A 14,303-nucleotide genomic window follows, 5' to 3' on the forward strand; every position below is an offset into this window, starting at 1 on the left:
ACAAAGACAAATAAAATTAATCCCATCGCAACTCAAATCAATAAATATATCTTTGTTTTTTATTATGAATTTATCTCTATCTAATTCTTCTTCTTCTAGTACATCTAATTTCCTAATTAAGTTCAACTGAACACAAGCATCCAACCCAAGTATTGGAGTATTTCCTTTTTTCACTCCAACGACACCCAAAGCTTTTATTAAATTTCCACCAAATCCCATTAATTTGCAATTTAAACTATCCATCTTTTATCTTCTTCTTCGGCACCAGTATACAGTTTAAACTCAATCTTCTTTTTGTTAATCTTCAATGGATATGTCCACGTTTTCTTATTCTGAACATTCCTCACTTCACCAATCAACGACAATTCCTCAAGATACAACTCATCACCAGTACTATTAGAATCTTCATTTTCTTCAATTTGGTGTATCTTCTTCTTTTCCTTTTTATAGTTTCTAAAATTATCTCTCTTTTCTTTACCCTTCCTGCCCTCGTTCATGCTTTTTCTACAAACTACTTTGAAATGTCCATATTTACCAGGACAATTTCGTGCTTCAAGCTCAGTAGCACATTTTTTACAATGATACTTATCTTGTTTAGACACTACATTTCATACACTTTATCCAATCTTCGTCGCAGGTGTCACCATACGTTTCATTGCAGAATATGCAGCAAACATTTTTGTCGTCTTCTGGTGATTCGCAAATATTTACCAACGCCGTAGTTTTTTTGTGTGATGTACTGGATACACTTTTTTTCTTACTGCTTTCAGACTTTTCTTCAGTTTACGAACCAGTAATTATTTTCGATCCTTTTAAAATTACTTGTGGAATAGGTGAATCGTATCAAACTGGAACATAACTACACGATGCGATGGTTTCTAATCTTCGTGAGTGATTGATGATTTATGTATTGGAGATTCGATTTTCTTCTGTAATAATTCAGGATCTGGGTCACCAGAAGTTGTAGAACGTTATATGTCTGGTGTTGGAAGAGGGTTTAAATTTTGTTTCTTTAAGGTTGATCCATTATCCAAATTATCATCAGGTCTAGGACTACATCCATTTTGATGAATTTCTCATGTTATAGGAGAAGGTATTATGACACGAAAAGCCTCAGCAGCTTCAAAATCGCTTTCTTGAAATACGTTTGCGTTGATAATGGGCATTTCGCACTCTGTTAGTCTACAACCAGGATATTTAGTAAGCCAATTGTCCATTTCTCGAGATAAATATGTTTTGAATGCTACAAAAATTGACTCTCTGCCAGGGTTATTCAAAGCAACTCAATTATATTACAACCTAACTCTGAAGCAACAATTGAACCTATATGCAGATACTCTCCCTATCTCTCTCTATAGCTTTATATGTATTTTTACATGTTTGGCCACTGCTGGATATAAGTCTACCTCGTAAATCTTATGGATTTAAATCGCCATAATGTTTTGGCAAATAATTCATTACACTGGCCAGATAGGTTGATGAATGTTATGTGTCAAGTGAAATCAATTCAACACCAAAACAACTTTATGACAAAGTAATCTCACTACAAAATAGGTCGATCTCAAAGCAACTAAACCACAACGTAATTCAACTGCAAAGAAAGCCTATGCAATTTCTGAGCAATTCAACCGTTCCAATGCAAGCTAACATCTCTCCCAGTTAGTAATCCAACTACAAAGTAACTTAACCCTTTACTGCATGATTTTTTATTTTTAGTAGAAAAAAATTGACAAAGTATAAAAACATACACAAATTGATGGAAACATATTACAAAAAAACTGGTACGTAGCAAATATGACACAGCATGCATTAAATATAACTTGCGACCATAATATAAAATATTGTCACTCTGTATGGAAACAAACAAAACAATTTCTTTCTTTATTTAAACATAGCGCTACTTGACATTTGGTACAATATATATAAGATTGGGACTTGCAAACAGGAAATTTACAACGATTTCTCTCATTTACTCTCCATTCAGGTAGATGATCCAGTCCGTCAGTCCGAACTTCCATTTGAGGAATATCAGTAGCTGCTCCTAGTCTCTTTTTCCGTGCAAAGGCGGCTTCAAGGTTGGTTTTGGGCCTTCCTCTTTTTTTTAAAAGCCTTGGCTTCCCTGATTTGCATGGAGCATCAGCGATGGCTATTTTGAAATCTGCAAGAGGCATATAAATATCATTTTGCCTTCTCCATAATAGCCAACTATTTACAGCACACAAATCTATCATGTGGAAAAATATTCGTAGGTACCACTTCTTGGACCTTATTTTAATGCGATAGAGGCCAAGCATAGAATCTAACACGTCCACACCTTCCATATATTCATTATATTTCAATATACTTTGTGGACAGTCTATTATCTTGTGGCATTTTTCACTCCTGAAAAATCGTTTCTTAGTTCCTGTTGGTTGTGAGCCTACGTAAGTCGATAGAGTTGACACAACTTTGTTGTCAAACCAAGAAACAATACTTATTTTGATATTAACCTTGATAGCAGTTTTTTCTTGAAAAGCTCCTCTTCCGCGTTTCTTAAATTCTTTTTTTGATAACATCTGACAACCTGGTACTCTATTCAAGCGTACTGTACCCAGAGGAAGTATACCATTTTTGGTTAGATATATCATCAAGGGAATGCTAGTAAACCAATTATCGAAGAAAATTTTATGGTTTACATGCTTTGGTATTGTTTCGGTAAGCTTTACCACAACATTACTGCTTGTTCCAAGATCAGGAGCACCTGTAGGGACACTGTTACTTTGAGAGCCAGCGAAAACATAGAAATTGTAACCTTGTAACCCCATTTGTGAGGTTTCTTTGGATTGTATTGCTTGATGGTTGATCTGCTTTTAGTAGGAATAATTTGCTCGTCTACTGCAACATTTTCTTCCATTGGAATCAAACTCAATCTGTGTTGTATATTTTTCAGCAGTGGGTTTATCTTGAACAACTTATCATGCCCTTCTGAACCCCGAGGTATAAAATTTTCATTGTTGTTAAAATGAATGAAACGTTTGATTTCTTCCCATCTGTTAAAGGTCATTACAGAAGAGACCGCAGGATGGCCTAAATATGTACACCAGTAATGTCTTACTTGGGGCAAATGAATAACTGACAAATACAAACAGATACCAATAAACTGTTCCATTTCATTTTCTGAAATATTTGCCGGTCGATCTATACGTTTCTGAGCGGAATATAAATTTGTTTGGGCTGTAATTTTAGATATCATTTCTTTTGTAAATAGAAACTTAGAAAACTAATACGGAGTTTCTAAATCAATAACTTCCTGTGGCATATTTTGAGCCCCTGAAAACTTTATCTCATCCGGATTTTTTGTAAGGTTTCCCGTCCTCCAGATGCCTGGATTTAGTTTTTCTACCAGTTTATTTAGAGGAATGTTTTCCTCGCTACTGTCGAAGTCTGTATCTGTTTCAGGTATTATTATATCCTCACCTTGATCAATATCTTGAGGTTCATCGTCATCGTCACTTTCGGGAACTAGAACGCGCTCATCGTCTTCTTCTTCCGAAACATCGGAATCGTCACTATCATTATCAACTGGTATGTCTCGAACATATCTGTTATTTCCATAAAATAGCTTTACATCCATCTAAAACCACCAAAAACTTAAATGCATAGTGTCCCATATATGACTCATAGTAATTATTCGATTCTAGGAAAATGTACGTAATGATATAAACTTACCTTCAGATGAAAGAGAAATGAATACACTATACACCTATATTTATTACAGACACTACAATTGCAATTTACTTAAAAAAAATTGGTCGTGAAAGTACATAACCTCTTACAATAGCACAACTCAAACATGCAACAGGTTGGACACTTTGCAACGATGCGATTTTTTGATAGATAGTAGGGGATTTTTGCTGTGTATGCTTGTCACCGGTCCCAAATATGATACAGCATGCGGTTTTTGATTTATTCAATTCTAAGACTTATAAAAGTAGTTTTTTGGGTATGTATGACTCATCATGCAATAAAGGGTTAACTCCAAAATCCAAGGGCAATCCAACCTCATAGCAGCTCCACCTGAAAGCAACTCAATCACAAAGTAACTCGATTCTAAAACAAGGCAACCCAAGTAATTTGTTATAAGTTAAGAGACCCAACCTCAAAATAATCTTAGCTAATACCACAGTATATATAACAGACAGTACTCTCACTCAGTGGCGGCACGTTTGATGTGGCGAATTGATTTTCAATGACCTCGAAGCCATTATTCTGGCATAAAACACAACAGGTCCGCATTAAAAATATTTAAAACGTCGAAAATATTAAATTAAAAAAGTTATTCGCAATTAAATTTCTGAACTGATAAAAACATTAGTTATTGAGTTATATATTATATAAGTAATAACGTCATTATTTATAATATTTGATATTTTATTTTAATCTTTACACTTGTCGTTACGGCTCTGCACAAAAACAAACCTCACAGACACACTGGCGATTAGCAAGATTTAAACCAGCGTAATGGCCGCTCGCCTGCGTAATGAGGGCTGCGCATATCTTCCCGCCAAACCGAGTGAGAGTACTGTCTGTTATATATACTGTGCTAATACCTAACTTAGCTAATAACCTTGTTAAAAATAAAAAAGAAGATTGATAACGTATTTGAAAGCGATTTATGTCGTTGTAAACTTGATAGAATGTTTGATAGATCGTGAAAAGTTCATAAAGACATCCTAAGACACGTGCTTATCCTTGTAAAGTTATAAACGTGCGATTACACTTTCCTCGAATATCTCTAGGTTAGGTCTCCATAAAAAACAATATTACAAGTTAATAAAATAGTTACTACAACTACAAATACGTACTTTCTCAAACGCAAACGGTTCTTTAATGAAAGTTTTGCAAATCTAACCTCGAAACAAAAGAGGTTAATTACTTTTCAGCACCTGCCTGGTGAAATTTTACGATTTATTTCTTATAATCGTCATTCTATATAATTCTATATGTGTATATTTTAAACATACACAATTCAAGTGTACTCAAAAAAGAGCAATTCACAAATGTTTAATGGCGTGGAAATAATTTTTTTGAAAAATCATTCTAATATTAGATGAATCCAGTGCTGTAACGGTTTATGATCCGTGAATAGCGTCTTTCGTACCTGCACAAGATGTAATTAACGTTGGGATCAACGCCAAACACTTACATAAATTGCAATAAAAAAAAAAAAATCCTACGTGTCGAATTTGATTAAGAATTAACTTCACGTTTCGTTCTCCGTGTTTGGTGTCAAATAACAGTGTTTATTTGTACGAAACAAATCTGAACTACAAATTGAGGATTACTTACACACATAAAGATAAAAAATAATTTAATAACACAATGACAGCAATAATGTAACAATAACTTCAACTTTTACTTTAATACAACCGTTTATAATCGTCTTTTGTATAGCGCCGACAAAAAAACTCTCTCCACTATTTTTAATTGTTAGTTTATAACTTCTCACGATTAAGCAAAAGGGGCTCTTTAATGAATGAGAATCGAAGGTGAAGTTTTCTTGCGATTATCGAAAGTGTTTCGCACGTTTGTTTATGCCATTGAGTGTAGTGAGGCGACGCGATCGCTCCTGACACAATTCCATAATTGATGTCGTAGAAAGTGCATTATTATTTATTATTAAAGTGGAGGAATGTTTTGTGGTGGTCGAAAGCATTGCTTTTCGGTACTGCCTATATACAGGGTGATTCACATAAGAACCGACACAGAGCAGGGACATGTAGAGGACAATAAATTAAGATGATTTAATGCAACTTATCTCTATACCAAGTTGTACCCCTGAGGAGTTATAGGCCTTCAAAGTTGGGTCTTAAATTTTTAAAACATTGAATATCTTCGTAATACATAAAGCTAGAAAAACCAAATTTGAGTGTACGAAAAGTTTTTTAGGAATAAATTGTTTATTATGAACTAAAAAGATATTATTGAAAAACAGATTTTGTTTAGATGTAATGATTTTTTAGTGATAAAGAAAAAATCACCAAAATGTCAAAATTGAGTACTTTTGGTATTAAAATAGATCATAACTCAAAAATTAAAGGTGATGGAGAAAAGTTTATTTGAAATAAATTGTTTATTATGAACTAAAAGAACATTACTCATAAACAGATTTGGTTTAGTTATAATGATTTTCTAATGATAAAAAGAGAAAATCATCGAAATATCAAAATTGAGTACTTTTGGTATTAAAATTGATCATAACTCAAGGATGGAAGGTGATGGAGAAAAGTTTTTTAGGAATAAATTGTTTATTATGAACTAAAAAAACATCATTCATAAACAAATTTAGTTTAGGTATAATGATTTTCTAGTGATAAAGAAAAAATCACCAAAATGTCAAAATTGAGTACTTTTGGTATTAAAATAGATCATAACTCAAAAATTAAAGGTGATGGAGAAAAGTTTATTTGAAATAAATTGTTTATTATGAACTAAAAGGACAATACTCATAAACAGATTTGGTTTAGTTATAATGATTTTCTAATGATAAAAAGAGAAAATCATCGAAATATCAAAATTGAGTACTTTTGGTATTAAAATTGATCATAACTCAAGGATGAAAGGTGATGGAGAAAAGTTTTTTAGGAATAAGTTGTTTATTATGAACTAAAAAAACATCATTCATAAACAAATTTAGTTTAGGTATAATGATTTTCTAGTGATAAAGAAAAAATCATCAAAATGTTAAAATTGAGTACTTTTGGTATTAAAATAGAGCATAACTCAAAAATTAAAGGTGTTGGAGAAAAGTTTATTTGAAATAAATTGTTTATTATGAACTAAAAGGACATTACTCATAAACAGATTTGGTTTAGTTATAATGATTTTCTAATGATAAAAAGAGAAAATCATCGAAATATCAAAATTGAGTACTTTTGGTATTAAAATTGATCATAACTCAAGGATGAAAGGTGATGGAGAAAAGTTTTTTAGGAATAAATTGTTTATTATGAACTAAAAAAACATTATTCATAAACAAATTTAGTTTAGGTATAATGATTTTCTAGTGATAAAGAAAAAATCATCAAAATGTCAAAATTGAGTACTTTTGATATTAAAATTGATCATAACTCAAGGATGAAAGGTGATGGAGAAAAGATTTTAGGAATAAATTGTTTATTATGAACTAAAAAAACATCATTCATAAACAAATTTAGTTTAGGTATAATGATTTTCTAGTGATAAAGAAAAAATCATCAAAATGTTAAAATTGAATACTTTTGGTATTAAAATAGATCATAACTCAAAAATTAAAGGTGATGGAGAAAAGTTTATTTGAAATAAATTGTTTGTTATGAACTAAAAGGACAATACTCATAAACAGATTTGGTTTAGTTATAATGATTTTCTAATGATAAAAAGAGAAAATCATCGAAATATCAAAATTGAGTACTTTTGGTATTAAAATTGATCATAACTGAAGGATGAAAGGTGATGGAGAAAAGTTTTTTAGGAATAAATTGTTTATTATGAACTAAAAAAACATCATTCATAAACAAATTTAGTTTAGGTATAATGATTTTCTAGTGATAAAGAAAAAATCATCAAAATGTAAAAATTGAGTGCTTTTGGTATTAAAATAGATCATAACTCAAAAATTAAAGGTGATGGAGAAAAGTTTATTTGAAATAAATTGTTTATTATGAACTAAAAGAACAATACTCATAAACAGATTTGGTTTAGTTATAATGATTTTCTAATGATAAAAAGAGAAAATCATCGAAATATCAAAATTGAGTACTTTTGGTATTAAAATTGATCATAACTCAAGGATGAAAGGTGATGGAGAAAAGTTTTTTAGGAATAAATTGTTTATTATGAACTAAAAAAACATCATTCATAAACAAATTTAGTTTAGATATAATGATTTTTTAGTGATAAAGAAAAAATCATCAAAATGTTAAAATTGAGTACTTTTGGTATTAAAATAGATCATAACTCAAAAATTAAAGGTGATGAAGAAAAGTTTATTTGAAATAAATTGTTTATTATGAACTAAAAGGACAATACTCATAAACAGATTTGGTTTAGTTATAATGATTTTCTAATGAAAAAAAGAGAAAATCATCGAAATATCAAAATTGAGTACTTTTGGTATTAAAATTGATCATAACTCAATTATGAAAGGTGATGGAGAAAAGTTTTTTAGGAATAAGTTGTTTATTATGAACTAAAAAAACATCATTCATAAACAAATTTAGTTTAGGCATAATGATTTTCTAGTGATAAAGAAAAAATCATCAAAATGTTAAAATTGAGTACTTTTAGTACTCAATTTACACAACTTAGTATAGAGGTAAGTTACGTTAAATACGTTAAACCCTGCTCTGTGTTGGTTCTTATGTGAATCACCCTGTAGAATGAAAGCTGGAAACTCAAGAAGATTCGTCTCTTAAAAGTGTTACGACGAAAATTCTCTTAAGGCGGAAGGGCACTCACATGTGGCCACGCTGTCTGCGGCTCAGGGTCTCTTTCTCTTTCTGACACGGATTCCGGTTCGGTTTACAAACCAATTTTCGCCTGTCCTCTTTGATCTAAACCGACAAAATTTCTTTTTTCTTGATATATTATTTAAAATTTTCTTGTGCAAACTTTAACATCTGCAAAATAGGAAGGTAAAGAGGTAGCAAGACTCAAATAGGAAAAGAAAACGAAGAGTAGTTATCCCAACGTTAAGAACATATTGTTTGCGCAAGATTGTGTCCGAAGCCTTTACAGTTAAACGTTCCATTGTTGGCCAGCACCTTATCTTAGGCGTTTACAAGCGGTTGGTGAACTCCAGCAGGAACCGCTCGAATGGCTAATCGGCGCCTGTAAGCAATTAGTTCCTGTACAGATTGTTCTGGCACACTCTGTCGCAGGACGTTGATAGAATCGGTATTGCTCATTAATTACCCAGATGTCGCCGAGACAGCTCGTGCACGAGAAATAACCAAATGTTGCGTAAATCTCGCAAGGATAGATTTCTTGCGATTAATGCCATCGGTTGCAGTACTAATAGAAATTTACCGATTAGAGATGGTCAACAACGTCTCCTCGAGACGATGAAAAGCCGGTTTCTTTTCCTTTTTCGCCATCCACTTCCTGCTTTGCTTTCAACTTACGTTATATTATAAACGGTTATTATCTGCGGAGATAGCTTATTGTGGCATTTTTCCAAGATAAAATGACGACAATAAATAAAAGTAAAAGTAAAATAAAAGAAAAATATTGCGAATTATTAGTTATATACCAATCGTATCTAATCCATGGCAATTTTCTCGATTGGAGTATTGCACGGTCGTCCATAAATTCGTTCGTGGATGGAAAATAAAAGCGCTACTCTTGCGTTACTGCAAGAATGTTGAGCACGCACCCAGATGCCTACGGCGGTGGCAGCAGTAACACTCGAAGAACTATTCGACGAGCTCCTTTCTAGAGGCGCCGAAAAATCAATGATTAACGATACAGGATTTTCATTCCATCCTAATGATTCGCTAAACGGCTACGTCCGAGGCTCTCTGCATATAAGAGTATCCTATCTATCATCCGGGCGAAATCTATTACGAAACGCCACGCAACTAGAGGCGTGGACAAAACGCAGTCGGCAGCCTCCGCGCGAAATCCTGCGTCTTTAGTCGGCTCCAAACACCATTATTGCACAATACACGCAAACGACTCTTCTATATGCCATACTCGTGATTGGTATGCTAATTACGTGGTACACGTGGCTGCTATATCAAGTCGCTCTCTTCTTGGCATTTACGGTGTTTTTTATTCAAACGATGGACGGTGGTTTATGGTAATAATTGCATCTTGACCGTATGCACTTCTGCAAATGGTTTGTGTGGGTATATGGAAAATGCCAATTCTTCAATAAGTACTTTTCAATAAGTACAAAAGTATTTTTTTTAAATAAAAATTCTTTTTTAGCGATGTTTATAAATGTTATCATTTTTCAATACATACTACTGTCCTTATCACACTACAATAACCTAGAGAAAACGATCAACAAGCTCCAAAATATGTGTAATATTATGATTAAATGGTTTTATAAATGGAGACTTAATCCAAACCCAACTAAATTTCAATTATTTATTCCACATCACAGAATAGTGGAAACGTCTCCAATTATTAAAATGGATACGGTTGATATAAAACCATTACAGAACGTTAAGTACCTAGGAATGAACATCGATTCCAAATTAAACATGTTTATACACTACAGGAAGGTATAGGCGGAAATGTCTAAACGGGCGAAATATTTTAAATCTCTAAGTTATAAAGACAAAGGTATAAACACGAAGACAGCGATGCAAATATATAAGAGCATAGATCTATATGTAGACCTAGATATGTAGACCATTGATCGAATATGGTAATATTCGAAAAAAAATGCTTGAGGATGATCTCAAAGATTAGACACCCAAACAACCCATTAGACAACGTAAGAAACAAGACCTTATACAAAATGACTGGTATTGAACCTATAAGACTAAGACTAGACAGACTACGGAGAAATTTTTAGACAACAGAAGAGACAAGCAGGACAGATGGAAGTTGATCAGAGGAAGACAACATCGGAACTTTTTTCATAAATACTTAGCTGATAATAAATAATAATATTGTTAAAATTTTTTGTTGTAATTATAGCCAGCGGAAAGACCATTAGGTCGATAGCTGTAATAAAGATTTATTTCTCTCTGTTATCATTTTCAATAACATTTTTTATAATATATTGTTATAAATAGGCTATAAATTTATATAAAAATTATTTGATATGATTACTAGATATGATTTTTTAAACTTTGACAAATTTACTTGATAAATCAGGTGCAATTTAATATATAATTAATAAATCAGATTGTCACAATTTTCGATAAAATCTTTTATAGAAAATATTTAAGCAGAATAATTGTATTGTTTTAAAGAGGATACTTTTAGCTTTAATTTGATATAAAAATTATTTTTCTAAATTGGAAACTAAGTCCAGTGTGTTTATTTAAAGTTGACTATTTTGTAAAATATATTTATCATTTTTGAACGTGTTCTTAGAAACAAAATCTAAATAATATCATGGATTGTTATTTATCGTTTTAAAGAGGAGATCTTTAGCTTTAATTCGATATATGAGTCATTTCTTAATATTCTAAAATAAGCTAGATACGATCTTTTAAAGTTTGACAAATTTCTTTGATAAATTAGGTTATCAGCAAAATGTAACAATTTTCGATAAAATTTTTTTATAGAAAATATTTAATCAGAATAATTATATTGTTATAAAGAGGACACTTTTAGCTTTAATTTGATATAAAAATTATTTATCTAAATTCAAAAGTAAGTCCAGTGTGATTATTTAAAGTTGACTATTTTGTAAAATATGATTAAAATTGCATCATTTTTTGAACGTTTTCTCGGGAAGAAAATCTAAATAAAATCATGGATTGTTATATATCGTTTTAAAGAGGAAATCTTTAGCTTTAATTCGATATATAAATCATTTCTTAATATTCCAAAATAAGCTAGATACGATCATTTAAAATTTAATAAATTTCCTTGATAAATTAGATTATGAGCAAAAAATCACAATTTTCGATAAAAAACTTTTATAGAAAATATTTAAGCAGAATAATTATATTGTTGTAAAGAGGATACTTTTAGCTTTAATTTGATATAAAAATTATTTGTCTAAATTCAAAACTAAGTCCAGTATGGTTATTTAAAGTTGAATATTTTGTAAAATATGATTAAAATTTCATCATTTCTTGAACGTTTTCTCGGAAAGAATATCTAAATAAAATCATGGATTGTCACATATCGTCTTAAAGAGGACATCTTTAGCTTTAATTTGATATATAAGTCATTTCTTAATATTCCAAAATAAGGTAGATACGATCTTTTAAAATTTGACAAATTTCCTTGATAAATTAGATTATGAGCAAAATATCACAATTTTCGATAAAAAATTTTTATAGAAAATATTTATGCAAATAATTATATAGTTATAAAGAGGATACTTTTAGCTTTAAATTGATATAAAAGTTATTTCTCTAAACTCAAAACTAAGTCCAGTGTGGTTATTTAAAGTTGACTATTTTGTAAAATATGATTAAAATTTCACAATTTTTTGAACATTTTCTCGGGAAGAAAATCTAAATGAAATCGTGGATTGTTATATATCATTTTAAAGAGGAGATCTTTAGCTTTAATTCGATATATAACTCATTTCTTAATATTTCAAAATAAGCTAGATACGATCTTTTAAAGTTTGACAAATTTCTTTGATAGATTAGATTATGAGCAAAATGTCACAATTTTCGCACAAATTTTTTTATAGAAAATATTGAAGCAGAATAATTATATTGTTGTAAAGAGGATACTTTTAGCTTTAATTTGATATAAAAATTATTTGTCTAAATTCAAAACTGAGTCTAGTGTGATTATTTAAAGATGACTATTTTATAAAATATGATTAAAATTGCATCATTTTTTGAACGTTCTCTCGAGAAGAAAATCTAAGTAAAATCATGGATTGTTATATATGGTTTTAAAGAGGATACTTTTAGCTTTAATTTGACATAAAAATTATTTGTCTAAATTCAAAATTGAGTCCAGTATGATTGTTTAAAGTTGACTATTTTGTAAAATATGATTAAAATTGCATCGTTTTTTGAAGGTTTTCTCGGGAAGAGAATCTAAGTGAAATCATGGATTGTTATATATTATCTTAAAGAGGAGATCTTTAGCTTTAATTCGATATATAACTCATTTCTTAATATTCCAAAATAAGCTAGATGCGATCTTTTAAAGTTTGAAAAATTTTTGATAAATTAGATTTTGAGCAAAATGTCACAATTTTTGATAAAAAAATTTTATAGAAAATATTTAAGCAGAATGACAACATACTGTTGTAAAGAGAATACTTTTAGCTTTAATTTGATATAAAAATTATTTCTCTAAATTCAAAATTCTGTCGAATGTGATTATTTAAAGTTGACTATTTTGTAAAATATGATTAAAATTTCATCATTTCTTGAACGTTTTCTCGGAAAGAATATCTAAATAAAATCATGGATTGTCACATATCGTCTTAAAGAGGGCATCTTTAGCTTTAATTTGATATATAAGTCATTTCTTAATATTCCAAAATAAGGTAAATACGATCTTTTAAACTTTGACAAATTTCTTTGATAAATTAGATTATGAGCAAAATGTTACAATTTTCGATAAAAATTTTTTATAGAAAATATTGAAGCAGAATAATTATATTGTTCTAAAGAGGATACTTTTAGCTTTAATTTGATATAAAAATTATTTGTCTAAATTCAAAACTAAGTCCAGTGTGATTATTTAAAGTTGATTATTTTGTAAAATATGATTAAAATTTCATCATTTCTTGAACGTTTTCTCGGAAAGAATATCTAAATAAAATCATGGATTGTCACATATCGTCTTAAAGAGGGCATCTTTAGCTTTAATTTGATATATAAGTCATTTCTTAATATTCCAAAATAAGGTAAATACGATCTTTTAAACTTTGACAAATTTCTTTGATAAATTAGATTATGAGCAAAATGTTACAATTTTCGATAAAAATTTTTTATAGAAAATATTGAAGCAGAATAATTATATTGTTCTAAAGAGGATACTTTTAGCTTTAATTTGATATAAAAATTATTTGTCTAAATTCAAAACTAAGTCCAGTGTGATTATTTAAAGTTGATTATTTTGTAAAATATGATTAAAATTTCATCATTTCTTGAACGTTTTCTCGGAAAGAATATCTAAATAAAATCATGGATTGTCACATATCGTCTTAAAGAGGGCATCTTTAGCTTTAATTTGATATATAAGTCATTTCTTAATATTCCAAAATAAGGTAAATACGATCTTTTAAACTTTGACAAATTTCTTTGATAAATTAGATTATGAGCAAAATGTTACAATTTTCGATAAAAATTTTTTATAGAAAATATTGAAGCAGAATAATTATATTGTTCTAAAGAGGATACTTTTAGCTTTAATTTGATATAAAAATTATTTGTCTAAATTCAAAACTAAGTCCAGTGTGATTATTTAAAGTTGATTATTTTGTAAAATATGATTAAAATTTCATCATTTCTTGAACGTTTTCTCGGAAAGAATATCTAAATAAAATCATGGATTGTCACATATCGTCTTAAAGAGGACATCTTTAGCTTTAATTTGATATATAAGTCATTTCTTAATATTCCAAAATAAGGTAGATACAATCTTTTAAAATTTGACAAATTTCCTTGATAAAT

The sequence above is a fragment of the Onthophagus taurus genome, chromosome 11 (assembly GCF_036711975.1).
Source record: "Onthophagus taurus isolate NC chromosome 11, IU_Otau_3.0, whole genome shotgun sequence".
NCBI lineage: Eukaryota > Metazoa > Arthropoda > Insecta > Coleoptera > Scarabaeidae > Onthophagus > Onthophagus taurus.